Source organism: Podarcis liolepis (assembly GCF_965112155.1).
Source record: "Podarcis liolepis genome assembly, chromosome: 2".
In the NCBI taxonomy this organism is placed as follows: Eukaryota; Metazoa; Chordata; class Lepidosauria; order Squamata; family Lacertidae; genus Podarcis; species Podarcis liolepis.
The window spans coordinates 71,637,062-71,654,235 of record NC_139555.1 but is presented as its reverse complement, the minus strand read 5'-3'; the positions used below and the strand labels follow the sequence as shown (position 1 = coordinate 71,654,235).

Here is a 17,174-nt window from a genome sequence, read left to right as displayed (position 1 = left end):
CTCCCGGCCTATAGAGTGAGATGAGCGCACAACCCTAGAGTCTGGCAAGACTGGCCTGTACGGGCAGGGGTACCTTTACCTTTACCTTTATTTCTTCTGTTTCAGGTATGCAGACTTTCCCTTTTTGTGAATGACCCTAAGCTCTTACATTCAACAATAGCTCTTGAAATACATTTTCCTAAAACTCACTCGTATTTTGTATCTTTTGTGCTACCTATTCTTTACATGTCTAATTTTAATGGTATATAATATTGTATTTTTTTCATTCTCTTTGTAAGACTTCTTCATGAGCAAAAACTTACTAACAATCTCTGAGTCACGTACAGTTTGGCATTCTTCATAAAGTGGTGCTTCAGGTTAAGAACAGTTTCAGGTTAAGAACGGACCTCTGGAACGAATTAAGTACGTAACCAGAGGTACTACTGTATACTCAATACTGGGAGGTTCTGGATGCAAGCTCTCCACCCCCCCCCCCATTCAAAGAGCCTCATCCCGTTTTGAGTTGAGTCCAGACCCGTTTGAGTCCAACTTGAAATAATGTTCAACTCCTGCCAACATTGCCTTCCTTCACAAGCAAAGACCTTTAGCTTAGCAGAGGGGGGAAATATAACTGGCTTAAGTTCCACAATAATTCATACCAAAGATGGATGCATTTTATTGCCAGCCCAGCAGTAGTATTGGTGTGATACAGGAAGAGTTACAGCTCCCTTGAATAACCAACCTCCTGATGTATGGAATAAATGAAGAAAGTGCCATTGGCAATATTCCCTCACCACTGGCTATATGTAGTCGCGTATTTATCAAAACCTATGAATGAACACCGGCATTTAGTAGCAAACCATGGGGTGAGAGAAGGATATGTAGCCTAGGCTGGCTTTGCTTTCAGCTTGCTCAGTGGGACTTCTATGGCTGCTTTATACCTGCACTGCTTGTTGAGCTGCTTCCAGCTAATGAAATGCCAGCTATTTACCTAATTTGATAGAGCAGGGGATTTGTGTGCACGTGCAAGAGTGATAGTGATCTGGGAGTAAGGATAAAGGGTAGTAACTTGACTTCATGAGAGTAGCAGGCAGAGGGGACTGCAAATGCAAACACTGACAGATGCAAGAGAGAGAGAATCGTGGACTGACTGATTAGAATGGAAGCTTTCAGCAGGAGGTGTATTTGTAAGCACATTTTCAAAAACGTGTACTTTTGTGTACAATAACGGGTTCTTAATTACATCTAAAAAGATCTATTTACATTAGACCATAATATATTTAATTAGAGTGGAGTCCTGCTCAAAGACTTTGCCACCTGCCAAGGGAAGAGGGGAATTAAGTCCTCAATCCAAAATTAAGTTGTTTAAATTTTCTCAAGATGTGTGAGTCATTTATTACTTTGTACTATTCGAAAGGTATCTCGTGTTTCCTTGTATCTGCATATATTGTCATAGCCACATTAATATTTTATATGAGTGGGCAGTTTAGAAATATTTTTTCTAAGCAAGCAAATAAATATTTTGACAATGATCCTGTGGGCACCATTGCTTTAGGTGCTGCTTCTGAAACTGTTTTGGTATAGTGTCTCCCTGAAAACAAAACTACGCAGTAGTTCGGAGATGTAAAGTATAGGGGAGAGCAGGAAGATGTGCTAAGATGTGCTTGTAAGGAAACATCATGCTACAAATAGAATTGACATACAATCAGTCCTGGAGATGGCTCCCAAGGGAACTCAAAGACTTTGCCACCTGCCAAGGGAAGAGGGGAATTAAATTGGTCTCGTCAAAAAGCTCAAGGAAAATACAGCATGAGGTTTTAGCATCCACCCTCACTTTTTCAGGTAGTGCTCCACTGAGATTGGCAGTTTCAAATCCAGAAGGCCTATTTAGATGGTCAGTTACAAATGTATAGCTGAACTTTTGTTTCTCACTTACAGTGAGGGATTCCAGAATGGGGATAGCTCGAAAAATGCAAATCGGTAATTTAATGTAATTACTTGCACTCATGTCATGTTCTATTGAATGACATATTAACTGGATGTCACTAGCAACTGCATATTTATTTTTTAAGTAAATTGCAGGAATGTGGTGGGGGGCAATCTTATCAGGACCCTGGCAAGTGACTTTAAGCCTTTGCTCTCCAGTGTGGAACTATACCTGCTATTTGCACTGAAAAGAAAGCTGATTTACACTCATGGAAGCTCTTTCCCAATGAAAATAGCAAGCAAAGGGTCAGGAACACCACGGGGTCCAAGTCCTCTAAACCCACCCACAACAGGGTCTTGTTCCAGATTACGCCATCTCTGCAGTTGCTGGTTATTTTAGAAAAGCCATTCACACCGTTGCTAAATGCATGTATGATATCTCGTCTGAACTAGTTTGGCCCTTAGAAAAGCAGGGACAAAGAACAGTCTGAGGCATTTGGTCTTGAAACATCTATTTTTAAATCCATGTTTATATCCATGTCTCATTGCAGTGTGACTTCTTGTGGTTTCTTACATTTCTAAATATTGTTATTGTGAGCCTCCATAATGAGTCTGTTATATTGCAGTTCATCAACCCTGTAAGTAAGCAAATAAATTAAATAAATCAGGTAAAATGTATGGTGAGCATCAATCTTCCTCACCTCAGACATGAAAGCCCAAAATATTCTCATGTTACTGAAAGCTGTTAATTACAGAAGATTCATAACAGGATTTGAAGGATCATGCAGACAAAGGCCAGATTCAAGGAACATGTGTCATTAAAGACTTTGTGATATTGACTTGGGCTTATGCTACTGTGATGGGATGATGAGCTGCTTGTGCGTAAAATGCAAGTCCCTCAGAGTTTGATCAGGTTTTCAAACCTCTGCCTGTGACGGAGCCCCTCCGGCATGGCTGCGTCAATCGCTAGTAGAATCCGAAAGTGGTTGTTTTCGGAAACGTTTCCAACATAAGAGCTCTTTCACGGAAACACGTCTTCTGGACTCTCTGCGTGACAGTTTCCGGCGAGGAGTGGGTGTCCCTATAGGAGGTCCTGAAACCTCTCCACTGTTTTCGCTGGAAACGTCTCTGAGCCATCCCTCCGACTCACTTTCCCTGGAAGTTCCTGCTCGCCCCCTACTGGTTCCCTCTTCAGCTGCTACGTCTCTTTCAACCTCAGGGAGCCTTTGCACCTCCTGTCCTTCCGATGGCAGTTCCCTGACATCCACCTCCCCTCCAGGGCCCCCTTCACCCCCTCCCGTCTCCTCCCCTCCGGGCTGGGAGGAAGTAAAACCCCTGAAAGAACCTTCATCATCGTCCGAAGTTTCGAACACTTCCCTCCACCTGCTACTGTCCCTCGTCTCTCGATACTCCTCGTCATCGGAGTCTATTCCCTCTTCCAAATCCGACTCCGCGAATCCTTCCATTTCCTGTTCCTCGTCGGTGGTGCCAAAGTACTCCCTCCTAAACCTTTCTACCGGCTGTGGTTTCCTAGGGAATCTTCGGTGGAACGTTTCTGTTAAAACCTCGTCATTGACCTCCCCTGCAGTCACCCAGGTGTTTTCCGACTCCGGTTCCCCTTCCCACGCCACCAAATACTCTACCTGATTTCCCTTCCACCTGGAATCGAGAATTTCCGCTACATGGTTGCTGCGTTCCCTTTCTTCCAAGGCTGGTCCCCTGGCGTGCTCCCCTGCACGCCCCCCCCCTGTATGGTGACAGTAACGACCTGTGGAACACTGGGTGCAATTTCATGTGGTTGGGTAACCGGAGTTTGAAAGCCACTGGGTTGACCTGCTGAATGACCTCGAAGGGTCCCAATCTTTTGGGCCTCAATTTCTTACAGCCCCCTTTGAACGGCAACCCTTGGGTTGACAGCCACACCTGATCGCCCACCCTTATGGTTTCACCTTCCCTCCTGTTCTTATCTGCCTGCTTCTTATATTGTGCCTTGGCCCTTTCTAAGTTGAGCTGGAGCTGCTGATGGATCGCTTCCATCTCTTCTACAAAATGCTCGGCCGCTGGGACGCTCCATCTCTCCCCTCCCTCCCCTGGAAAAGCCCTGGGGTGACACCCGTAATTAGCCAAAAAGGGGCTCATCCCTGTGGACACATTCTCCGCATTATTGTAGGCAAATTCTGCCAGCGCCAACTTTTCGGCCCAATCGTTCTCTCTGTCATTGACATAACACCTCAGATATTGTTGGAGTATGCCATTTGCTCTTTCCGCCTGCCCGTTGGTTTCTGGGTGCCGGGCAGTCGAAAAATTGACTTCCACATGCAGCAAGCTCATGAGCTTCCTCCAGAACCTGGAAGTAAATTGTTTGCCGCGGTCTGAGATCACCCTCAAGGGGGCGCCGTGCACCCTAAAGATGTGTTCTACAAACAACTTCGCTGTTTCTTCCGCTGTGACTGCATGTGAGCATGCCACAAAGTGGCACATCTTAGTTAACAGGTCTACTACTACCATGATGGCTGTTTTCCCCTTGGATTTCGGCAGATCCGTCATAAAATCTATTGATACCGCTTCCCAAGGCCGTTCTGGTGTGGGTAATGGTTCTAATAACCCTGCCGGTGCCCTTCTTTCCCCTTTGGCTCGCTGACATTGGTCACACCCTCTTACATACTCCTTTACATCTTCCCTCACCTTGGGCCACCAAAATTCCCGGGTCACCAACCACATGGTCTTGTGTTTCCCAAAATGTCCCGCCGTGGGGCTATCGTGCAACTGCTTGAGTATTCTTCCCCTCAATTCACCTTCGGGTATATACAGTGCCCCTTTGTAATACAATGCCCCATTTCTTTCCTCAAAACCTCCGGGGCTCTCGCCCTCCCCCCTGAGACCTCTGAGCTTATCCTGGGCATATTCATCATTTTCCGTTTCCTGTACCAGTTCACGTTGCCCCACCATCACCGCCCCACACACCCAGCGGTCCTCAGGGATGACATGTCTCTCTTCGATTGCCCCCTCCCCCTCCAAATACTCTGGTTTGCGTGAGAGGGCATCCGCCCTGACGTTTTCTGGGCCTGGCACATAACAAATTTCAAAGTGGAATTTGGAAAATTCCTGGGCCCATCTGACTTGTCGTTGGTTGAGTACTCGAGCTGTTCTCCAATACTCTAAATTCTTGTGGTCGGTGCACACTTGCACCTTGTGTTGTGCCCCAATCAATAAATGTCTCCACCTCCGGAACGCTTCGTGGATGGCGAGTAGTTCCCTGTCATACACCGTGTAGTTCCTCTCGGATTTATTCAGCTTCCTCGAGAAGAAGGCACAAGGTCTCCACTCCAACGTACTCCTCCCGGGTTGAAGAAGTACTGCTCCGATAGCCCGGTCGGACGCATCGGTTTCCACTCTCATGGGTTTTCGTAAGTCCACATGCAGAAGTTGTTCTTCCGAGGCGAAAGCCCTTTTTAGTTCTTCAAATGCTCGCTCCGCCTCCGCCGTCCAAACAAATTTCTTCTTGCTGCTGAGGCAGTCGGTGATGGGCGCCGTCAAATGTGCAAAGTTCTTGATGAACTTCCTATAAAAGTTCCCAAACCCCAGGAATCTTTGCACATCCTTCTTGGTCTTCGGTGTCTTCCATTCCAGTACCGCTTGGACCTTGCCTGGGTCCATGGCCAATCCCTTGTCTGACAAGCGGTACCCCAGGAATTCCACCTCCTTGGTATGAAACTGGCACTTCTCCAGTTTCACCCACAGCTGGTTGGCTTGCAGCTTGCCCAACACTTCTCGAACGTCCTTCACGTGCTGCTCCTCATCCTCCGAATACACCAACACGTCGTCTAAAAAGGCCACACAATTCTTGTAGAGCAAAGGTCCCAGGACGTGGTTCATAAAAGCTTGAAAGCACGCCGAGCCTGCTTGTAGACCGAAGGGCATAACGAGGTATTCAAAGGCCCCCCAAGGGGTGAACATGGTGGTCTTCCATTCATCCCCCTTCCTTATGCGTATCAGATTGTACGCCCCCCGCAGGTCCAGCTTTGTAAAAATTTTCCCCTTCCTCACCCGGGTCAAAAGGTCATCAATTCGGGGCATCGGAAAAGCCAGGGGTTCCGACACGGCATTGAGGGCCCTAAAGTCCACAACCAATCTCGGCTTATCGGTGTTTTTTTTGTCCACAAAAAACACTGGGCTGCCCCCCACCGCTCGTGACTCTCTGATGAAACCTCGCTTCAGGTTCTTGTCAATGAACTCCCTCAACTCCTGCATCTCCCTGTCAGACATGGCGTACAGCTTGCCCACTGGGAGTTGAGCCCCAGGGAGTAGGTTGATTTGACAGTCAAAGGGTCTATGCGGCGGCAGCTTGTCTGCTTCCCTTTCGCTGAATACGTTGCTCAGATCTGCGTATTGTGGGGGCACTTTCGGATTGCTGTGATGGGATGATGAGCTGCTTGTGCGTAAAATGCAAGTCCCTCAGAGTTTGATCAGGTTTTCAAACCTCTGCCTGTGACGGAGCCCCTCCGGCATGGCTGCGTCAATCGCTAGTAGAATCCGAAAGTGGTTGTTTTCGGAAACGTTTCCAACATAAGAGCTCTTTCACGGAAACACGTCTTCTGGACTCTCTGCGTGACAGTTTCCGGCGAGGAGTGGGTGTCCCTATAGGAGGTCCTGAAACCTCTCCACTGTTTTCGCTGGAAACGTCTCTGAGCCATCCCTCCGACTCACTTTCCCTGGAAGTTCCTGCTCGCCCCCTACTGGTTCCCTCTTCAGCTGCTACGTCTCTTTCAACCTCAGGGAGCCTTTGCACCTCCTGTCCTTCCGATGGCAGTTCCCTGACAGCTACCAATTATTTATAACCCCCTGCCACCTGTTTGTGCCTGGAGTACAAACAGCTTTTGAAATAGAAGCCAAGCCTCCAGCTGCATATAACACAGACAACTGAATTCAGAAATCCAGCTCTTTTCAAGTGCTGCTAATTTCTCTGTACTTTCAGCTTGCGACCTAAGTAAATTAAAAATAAAGCAGGAATGTGTTATTTAAAAAACAAAGTGTTATCACTTCAGGAACAAATAAGGTAAGGAAGCGAAAAGCAAAATGGTTATTTCTGAACACTGAAAATGTTATGGCACGTATATTTCTGGGACTAAACTGATTTTTCAGTGAAAGACATATCAAATGGAACATTAACTTTTCTCCATCAGCCAAAGTCTCCAAAAACCAACAAAAGCCTTTATCAATTAATTACACTTATTTCCCAGATTCTCTGCTCTTTTGTAGCACATACAAGAGATAGCTGAAAGTAACCCCCTGGGTTTTAAAAAAGTATTACCATATATATATTACCTTTGTCAGGTTTCCAAAAGACAGCTGGGATTTGATTACACATACTTGTCACTTTGGGTTCCTAATTATTATTCTATACGTGCCCCCTGTCTTATAGGATAGGGGAGGAACAACGTAGAAATGAAATCTTTCAGAAGAATCCGGCTATCCCTTCTTTAGCAAAGCCCAAGCAGTGGGTGGTGGGGTGGGGAGCTGTGTCAATCCCAAATGGACCTGTGCCTGAGTTTACATCAATTACGTCATACCATCTCTTTCTGTGTCACTGTCTTGTTGGACTGCTCAAGTTTAATTTCTGGTACTGCCTTTAACAACTGCATGACAGAACAAAATCTAACTGGTTCTGTGCATCGCTATTTGGAAAAGTTCACTTGGTTTAGCACACAGTTGTTAAGGCTAGACTGTAAAGAATGTAAACAGGTGATCTGTAGTAGATCACTCAGCATTTTCTGACTCCTAATCATTTAAAGATAGGAAAAAACAAAACACCTTGGGGTGGAGTCTTAAATTAGGATGCTGAAACAAAGAAAGATTGGGGGGGTGGAGATCAGGAGTGCTTTTGTGTGTGGAAAAGATTGTGAACTCAGTCATGGCACTACAAATAAAGTAGATGCCACAGGAGTGACACTATTAATCCTTGCTTTTAAGGTGCAGAAGCCTAGCCTCAAGTATGTGAAATTTTAAATTTCACCTACTCTCTATTGATATGAGCTGGTAACACATACTAACTTACTAGCAGACACACACTCTGTTAAGAATGGTTTCTAAGAATTGAGTCAATATAGAGTCTTAAATAATGACTAACTAACCTATATTAAATTCACACCACTAAATACCAATTAACCTAGTTAGAAAGCTCACGTAAATCAGTCTCACAGATTCAGGATGCCTTTCAAAGAATCTTTGTTGGTTTAATATTTACTGTAGGATATGCTGGAAAAATCAAATACTATTTCTAGTCTGGCTTCAAATATAAGTATCCCTTAACACCATAATCCCCTCAGAGCTACAATCTATGTTACCCATTCATTTATAGACTTAGCAGCATTCTGCATTTGACCCTTGAAACAGTAACTGGGTAAAATTGCCAGTCTGCATAATCGCAGGAAGAAGAGATTCTTCAAAATTCTGCACAACAGGGACATGTTTGGTAATGAAAAAATACATCTTTCATAAAGAAAGCTCTGAAAAGATGCAAGGATTTTGACTGAGCTTATTTCAGAATTCAAAATGCAGTAAGGCACAAAGCTACCTGCAGCTGCAATTCCCAGTAACATAGTACTATCAGAAATCAGCTTGTTAGCAGCCATTCTGTTTGTCTGATTCCACTCAAAATCGATAAACAGGATTGAACTTTAGTTTCTACAAAACTGTGGGGAACTGCAACATTTGGACTAAGAACAGAAACTGAAATTCTAAATGAACCTGATAAATTCAAATGCTGGGTTCAAAACAATAAAATAAAGCCAGCACAGTGTGAGTAAATTACTGCACACTAGGGAAACACTGGTAAGGTTCTGATAACACAGACAAAGATTCAGAGGTTATTGGGACATTGTAAGGACAATAAAAGCAAAGTATTCACATTTCTCTCCTGTAACAGCCTTTGTCAGAAAGTGGAGGAGGGATAGGTATGAAGCACTGGATCTTGTCCTGCTCTCCGCAGCAACATAGTCTATCCTCAGCCAGTATGAAGCAAACAGAAGCTACTAAAAAATAGTCAGATTTACGTCCCTGAACAATGCATGATCTTGTGCAACAGATGTAGATGACAAGCCTCTTTGACGCTACTGCTACAACTCATTCCTAGCAGAAATTTGTATTGTGCCCCACCAGAACTCTCAAAAGTGATAGTACCATAAGCCCTGGGAAACAGAGTAACAATGGGCATTGAACAGTTGTTACAAACTTCCTGTTTCAAAGTTTGGAGATTGTGAGTGGTGTTTGCAGCTGACAGAGAACAGTAAGCCAGCTTTCTTGTTTCTCCTGTTCCTATAAGTTTGATTTCAAAATGAAGTTAGTCGAGCCCTTATGATATTCAGTCTATACCTTATCACATTCACCCTGGATTTAAGAAGGATCCATCTAAATTGTAAGATTTTAAACATCAGATTATAAAACAAAAGCTATAGGAAGCTAACACTGGAGAGCAGTTGTGAGATCTGGAATTTAGGGCAGTTCCTCATGGCAAAGACCTTACTGGGCACCTTTCTCTTGAAACTCCTTCTTTGTGCAAAGTTTAGAACCTGAAGAGCTATAATGCAATATCCCCATCCATACTAGGTTATCTCCACTGACTATCTTTGTAATGAGAGCAGGAACTAAAGTGATTTAGAAACGATTCTATGGAGGCAATCAATTCTGGATGACACCAGCAGGGAGGGGAAGATCTGACTAGTTCCATTTTGTATATAGTTTAGTAGCAGCATGTTGCTAAGTATAGTTTGTTCCTTCTAATCCAGCCTCTGTGGCTCATATGTAATCTTGCAAATACTTCAGTCTTCTTTTACTATATAGGCTTTTAAGTGGGATGGGGCACAGGAATGGGGTTAGTAAAAGATTTTGCAGCCATTTGACTCTTAACGGTTTATTTCCATAATCACTTATCCTAGCGTTAACAACCCTTGAACTTGCTCTGGTCCTGGATCTGTTTGCATGGTTATATGGCTACGCGCAGGATGAAGATGAAAATGAACAAAACGGTCAAGGGATGTTGTTTTGCCTCTCATTTTGCCTCCAGAAAAGCAATTTTTTAAACAATCTCATGATCTTAATTATCAAGGAGACAAAGTTGAAAATTCACAGTAATATGAATATGACAGGAGAGAGTGACCAAGGAGGTTTGTCTACAGGCAACCTGTAAGGGGCAGCCCCACATGTATTTACTCACATTCACATCATCTTGGCTGTGAGTCCTGGAAAACCTGCTCCCTGCCTTGCAGGCCTTTTCCCACCTGGCCTGCTTTCGGTTTATTATATCTTTATTTTAGAGCTTGTTGTGATTTAGATGGAAATTGTTCAGTTTGGTTGTGTATTTTTGTGTTATTTGTTATTTATGACTATTTTTATTATGTTGCAGTTACATATATTTTCATGTTGTAACCTCCCTTGAGCATGGTTTGAACTGTGGAAAGGCGGCATACAAATAAAATAATGTATATATGTGGATATTAGCACATAAAACGCCATTCACCTGCATGTTAGAACCAGGTTGGGAGGAAGCCTGCTTAAAGCTGTAAAGCACAGTGATGAAAGGGAAGATGGGGTGGTGTTTTGGCTGTTGTTTTTTGTCTTTTTTACTCCTTTTGAATGCCCAAGCACCATTTCTTTAGACTCAGAACAAGCTTATTAAAATAGCCCCCGCCTACTGCCCCCCGAAAAGCCCTGTTTTGAAAAATCAGACAATTGGTCTCTTATGTTGGTTTCATATATATATATATATAGAGAGAGAGAGAGAGAGAGAGAGAGAGAGAATACAATGTTCTTTAGTTGCTATTCCACATACTTGGGGTCTAATGACAGTTTTTCTAAGCATTTTTGAGACAGTGGCTTACTTAACTCAGTCTCACAACATTACTGAGATTTCAAAACCCTCATTATCATGATACTTTTCCATCCTTCATGCTGCCACACCCTGCTGGCTCAACCTGATGTAAGAAATGCTAAAAGGAACAAAGGATTTCTGGGAAGTAGTTCTTGGGGCAGCATGTCACAAAGAAAAGCAGACTTCTTTCTGTATCTCAGCATACCAGTTCCATGCCCTCCAACATTTCTCTGATGAAAATAGGGACTTCACATTACATAATGTCAATTTTACTATTTATAACCCACACATCTTACTGGGTTCCCCCAGCCACTCTGGGCAGCTTCCAACATATATAGAAACATAATAAAGCATTAAAATTAAAAAAAAACCCTTCCCTATACCGTATTGCCTTCAGACGACTTGGGGGTCAGCTAACTCCATACCCTCCAACATTTTTCCAATAAAAATACAGTGGTGCCTCTCAAGACGAAATTAATTCGTTCCGCAAGTCTCTTCGTCTTGCGAGTTTTTCGTCTTGCGATGCACGGTTTCCCATAGGAATGCATTGAAAATCAATTAATGCGTTCCTAGGGAAACCGCCTTCAGACCAGGTCCGGGGACAGTGGGGGGGGGGACAAGGGCTTTTCTTCCCACCCCCAGCATTTTAAAAAACCCCGGGACAGCGGAGGACTTCTCCGCTGTCCGGGCGATCTTAAAATGCTGGCGGGCGGCATTTTAAAATCGCCCCGGGACAGTGGAGGACTTCTCCGCTGTCCGGGGCGATTTAAAAGCCCCTGGGAAGGCAGGCAGGGGGGACAAAGACTTTCGCTCCCCGCCCGCCTTCAGAAGGTGTTCCCGCCCCCCGCTTCGGAGCAGCGTTCCGAAGCGGGGCGGCTGGGGCAGGTCTTCCCGCCCCCCGCCCCGCTTCGGAGCAGCGTTCCGAAGCGGGGCAGCTGGGGCAGGTCTTCCCGCCCCGCTTCGGAGCAGCGTTCCGAAGCGGGGCGGCTGGGGCAGGTCTTCCCGCCCCCCCGCCCCGCTTCGGAGCAGCGTTCCGAAGCGGGGCGGCTGGGGCAGGTCTCCCCCCCGCCCCGCTTCGGAGCAGCGTTCCGAAGCGGGGCGGCTGGGGCAGGTCTTCCCGCCCCCCCCGCCCCGCTTCGGAGCAGCGTTCCGAAGCGGGGCGGCTGGGGCAGGTGTTCCCGCCCCCCCGCCCCGCTTCGGAGCAGCGTTCTGAAGCGGGGCGGCTGGGGCAGGTGTTCCCGCCCCCCCCCCCGCTTCGGAGCAGCGTTCCGAAGCGGGGCGGCTGGGGCGGGTCTTCCCGCCCCCCCGCCCCACTTCGGAGCACCGGGAGAAGCGATCTCCCCGCAGCCCCTTGCTTCAAAAGAGGTCCGGGGGCAGTGGGAAGCGCTTCCCGCTGTCCCCGGACCTCTTTTGAAGCAAGGGGCGGTGGGGAGAAGTGATCTCCCCGCAGCCCCTTGCTTCAAAAGAGGTCCGGGGGCAGCGGGAAGCGCTTCCCGCTGTCCCCGGACCTGGGGCTGCGGGGAGAAGATCGCTTCTCCCTGCCGCCCCTTGCTTCAAAAGAGAAGACCCGCTGTCCCCGGGGCAAGCTTCATTTTGCGAAGCAAGCCCATAGGGAAATTCGTATTGCGAGGCAACTCGAAAACGAAAGAACCTTTCGTTTTGCGAGTTTTTCGTCTCGCGAGGCGTTCGTCTTGCAGGGTACCACTGTAGGGACATTCTAAGGAAAAGTGGGTCTTTATGGGATCAAATCAGAAACCGGGATGGCTTCTCTATATCAGGGGTGTCCCTGGAAAATAGGAATACCTGGAGGGTCTGCAGTTCTGAAGTTTCCTCCTCCACCATTGTATCAATATATGTGGAACTAAGTAAGTGTGTTCAGACAGCAGTCATAGAGGGAAGGAACAAGTTAAGGGATCAGAAGTGACTCAGCATAAAACGTATAGTGAGAGAGCAGGACGGTCAGAGAGAGTTAAAAGCTGAAAGAAAGCTTGTTTAAGTTAAGTTCTTGGTTTTATAATACTCCTGCTAGATTCTTAATGACAATTAACACCACTTGAAACAACTGTCACACACACACACAGCATATATCTACTATCTTTCATTTGGTTCTATATTTGAGGAGTGCCCAGACTAACAATTCACTGCTCAGAATGCTGCTTGCTCAGTTCTAACAGCATTTCAGGTTGGTTCCTGTAAATCTTGTATGATCTGTACACCCACTATAGCGAGTACGTTTCTGTAAACATCTCCAAACATTTTAGACAGGGCCCTGGATGGAAACTCTGGATATCTGGGTCAAGGTCTGGTTATCCATTCCTCCATCCCAGTGCTTGACCTCATGAGTTCTCCTCTTCAGGGATAGGGTAGAAACCGCCCGCCCCCCACATTCCCACTTTTATAAGGGAATGGGAAGAAATTGTATGGCGGATAAGACACTGGGTTGTATCTGTAGTTTATTATGTACATCGTTAAAAGGGTCTGGGAAGGGGTGTCTGTCCGGAAGTCCACACCCAATGGGCCATAGCACCCTTCCAAGGGGTGGCCCTGTTGGGCTCATCTTGATTTGATGTATGTCATAAGGCGACCCTCTATACAGGGTTGTCCCAACCTCTTCTCAACCCACAGGTGGGCTGCTTGATACCTGATGCTTACCCAATGCCATTGCCAAAGCCTATTTACATATGTGAACAATAAAAGTTGTAGCCTATTTCAACCTAAGACTGATGTCCTGAGTCTTATTTCTACTTGAGATGGCCCTGCACTGGGCTGCTTGCTTCCTGTGTCTGGGCCCGCAAATATCTAGTCCTCTCTCTTCCTTCTTGAGTTTCCTTGTTCTCAAAAGAACTAACACATACATGTCCCAGAAAGTGGGACTACCTGCTGGAATTGTCTTAACCTGCTAATCCTCTTTGGCCAAGAATTACTAAATAATTACATTCCTGGGACCAATGTGCCCCTCTCCACGACAGCAGAAGGTGCTTTGACAAAGGGAAAAAGGCAAACATTCTTAAAAGGGATTCCCCATATAGCTGCTTCCATCTTCAGAAACAATTGTAAAACGGTTAATATCCGTCTGTCACACAGACACAAATACACCCACCTCATGCACCTAGCATAGACATGCTCAAGAATTGAAAGCATTAGGAAGGGGTCGGATAAATCCCTGTACAGCTGCTTGCTTATGACAGCAGCTTTGAGTTACACACTGATTTTTCAAAAGCACATGTGCAAAAATTAAAAGAACTCAAACTTTAATGCCTCTCTCCCCGCCCCTTTCTTCTGTCTGTTCTTTTGATGCCTGGGGATGTAACATGCTTCTCTCTCAACTGCTGAGCTATCAGAGTGCTTTATATAATTTACAAGCATTATTCATAATAGCCAAATGCAAAAACTGGAAGTAGGACAGACTGTGCTTCAGTCTCCCCGCCACCCATCCCACTTTTCCTTTCATTATAACTTCAAACCTGACTGTTACACTGCATTTTTCCAGTAGGTGATATAAAGCAGGTCCATTCTCTACATTTTTTATATGACTAATTCTTTTGAACTCTGGTATGAATCATTGGTTTTTGATGGGAAATCAGGACCTTTGTAAGCCTAGGTGACACCTGCACAGGGGCGCAAACGCAAAAATCTGTTTGAATGGAATCAACCTGAACTGGCAGACAGGCTGATTAAACAATATATGCTAAGTGGATCAGGAAGGAGCAATTCTTAGTGATAGTCTACCATTAGATCTGTATAATCTCCGCTAATGATAAAGGTCCAGATAATGAGAACTACAGTGCCATCCACTACTGCTTCTAAAGATTAAAGGGTTACAGAAAGATTGTTAACTAAAGAACACAGAGCTTTCAACAGGATGAGCATGACGTTCTGGATCCCATGCTCTTTCTCAAACAAAGCACAGAAGGAATATTAGCAATCCTGCAGAGAAGGACTTTGCTAATAAAGGGCTGAACACACTGGAAATGTGAGCTTGTAATGAGAATATAATACCACAGCAAGAACTTTGCACAATTCTGAGTAATGTGTAGATGTATAATTATTATGTATTACATTTATAGCTTACCTATCTTTCAAAGAGCTCAAATGTCGTACTTGGTCCCCCTCCAAATTTTATCTTCACAACAACCCTGTGAGGTAGGTTAGGTGGATCACCTAACTGACTAGTGGATCAGATAATAACTAACCTAAGGTGTCCTGGCAAGCTTCATGACTGTGTGGAAATTCACACTCAACTAGCCAGTCACCACTACAGAGAATGTGAACTCTAGAATCAATAGGAATTTATTCAGAGAACAATAAAAACCAAAGTACTTAAGAACATAACAGAAACCTTGCTGGGTTAAACCATAGATTCATCCAGGAATCCACACTGTTTCCCACAATAGCCAACCAGATGTTCATCAGAAGCCGGCAAGCAAGACATAAAGGCAATAGCACTCTTCTACACTGACTTCCCAGCAGTTAGTATTCAGAGGCCTCTACTTAATATTTCAGCAGCAAGGATGCTATGAAGAAACAGGGACAGAAGGTATAAGTATGCAATACAATAAAATAAATCATAGTTTGCATATTGGGTCCAGCTCCCAATTTTGGTAGCTGAAGCTTGCACCTGCTCTCTGGCATCAGGAGCGCACCATTCATACATGGCTCTCAGTCCCCTCTGATTTTCAGGAGAGAGGTGGCAGTTTTTTTGAGATCGTGTAAGCTTTAGGACTCCTTCCCATCTATAGGAACCTTCTCCAGCCCTGTCACTTATTTCATTTTGTCACCTGCATGCTAAGACTCTCTATTTGAAAATATGGGGAGTAATCATGCAAACATTAGGCTTCTGGAATTGCATATTATTATATTAATGGCGAACAGTATAAAAACAAATCAATGGTGTTATAAGCTATATACCACATAATTATACAGACTTGAATGTCAGTCATTCAACATCACAACTGAGGGCTATTTTAGATGTCACAGTAGGTGGGGAGGGGAAGAGAAAGTGTAAACTGCCATGTCTGAAGTGAACTTTTGCATTGCCCCACACCCCCATATACAAGCTGTCTCCCCATTTGAAATTTGCACATCACCCCAAAGTTCACGTCTCTTGGCACTGCTCAGTAAGGCAGTTTAATAGATGCCAGCGCCTATCATATAGGCGCAAACAATTAAACAAGAAAGAGTAATTACAATATTGTGAACTGCCATAAAGATGAAAAATGTCTTTGGGGTGTGTTTAGACTGCTGGGATTCTGCGTAGTTTGAGAAAACTGCATGGAGCATGTAAGGTATATGGCAGGCAAAGGCAACCTCGGCCTGCCAGATGTTTTGGGACTAAAACTCCCATGATCCCTAGCTAACAGGACTAATGGTCAGGGATGATGGGAATTGAGTCCGTGTTTGATATTATACTTATGGATTCACAGGTCTTAAGATTGCTTATCCAAAGTTTTCCAGGGATGATTGGTAGACTGAATCCATGAGTAATGAAGCAATACTAAACAGCTTGAAAGTTGTCTAATGCACAAGTTTTTCCATCAATGCCATTTTCCATACTTCCTGGTACCAATTATCCAGCAAAGAATTATCGCAAGACCTTCAATTTTTTAGCAATTACAAGTCTAGCTGCTATCAGTAAGAATGTTACTAGTTTTTTGTGCATGGCCCCTCAAATATATGTACTGTAATAATGCCAAGTGTGGGTCTGGAAGCAATGACTGATTACCAATTGTACTGATTTCATGGAAAACTCCTCCTCATGATGTTGCAATTCCCTCACATTATCACCACATAAGGAAAAATGTTCCTCAGTTCTCACTTTGCCTCCAACATGATGGAGAAACCATGTTAGTCATTCTATTTTGAATTTGAGGAATAAGGTACCAGCGAAATGCCATCTTTAAAGAGTTCTCTCTGACTCTAGCAGAAATTGTTTCAACAGTGCTTTGCTTCAAATCCTTTTCCACTTAACCTTGCCAATTTCCAGAGTTAATGTTCCCCAATTCTTTTATGTCTTTCATGCGCTCTCAATGTTTGAGCTAATAAATTTCTCTAGAAATTGACATTATGCCTTTTCTCCAATTTGTGGTTTGGTTTATTAAATTCTCAAATATCATGAGAGGTGTAGTGACTTGACTCACAATTATGAACATTGTTACGAAACGTTCATCCTGGTGGAGTTGCTTTCTAATTGATTTTGTAATTGTTGTCCTGGTTTGGGTCTGATTCCCTGACTCCTGCAGTTCAAAATATTATCTATGGTCCAATTCCTGTGCAACTTGGCATCCACAATCTCAAATTGGGCGATTGAGGTGTAGCTAACTTAAATCATTTGTCTTTAGGGGAAGAGGAGAGTTGGTGGGATGTCATCACCTCCTCAACAACTTCAACCTTATTAAAAAGGTAA

At 44.6% G+C, this 17,174-nt stretch overlaps 1 protein-coding gene and 1 long non-coding RNA gene across 6 annotated transcripts in view; one reads left to right on the top strand and one right to left on the bottom strand.

Annotated features, from left to right (window-relative positions):
• The window catches only part of LOC310700030, a 42,215-nt gene extending 26,961 nt beyond the window's left edge, over positions 1–15,254 (top strand). Inside the window, exon 3 of one of the 2 annotated variants that reach the window (XR_014522373.1) lies at positions 15,166–15,254. This is a non-coding gene — a long non-coding RNA (uncharacterized lncRNA). Of the gene's footprint in view, positions 1–105; positions 183–15,165 lie in introns of those variants that run through there. The other variant, XR_014522374.1, reaches the window with a different exon arrangement.
• BSN (bassoon presynaptic cytomatrix protein) overlaps positions 1–17,174 on the bottom strand; it is a 205,141-nt gene that overhangs the window by 130,037 nt on the left and 57,930 nt on the right. The gene's annotated exons all lie outside the window — the stretch shown is intronic.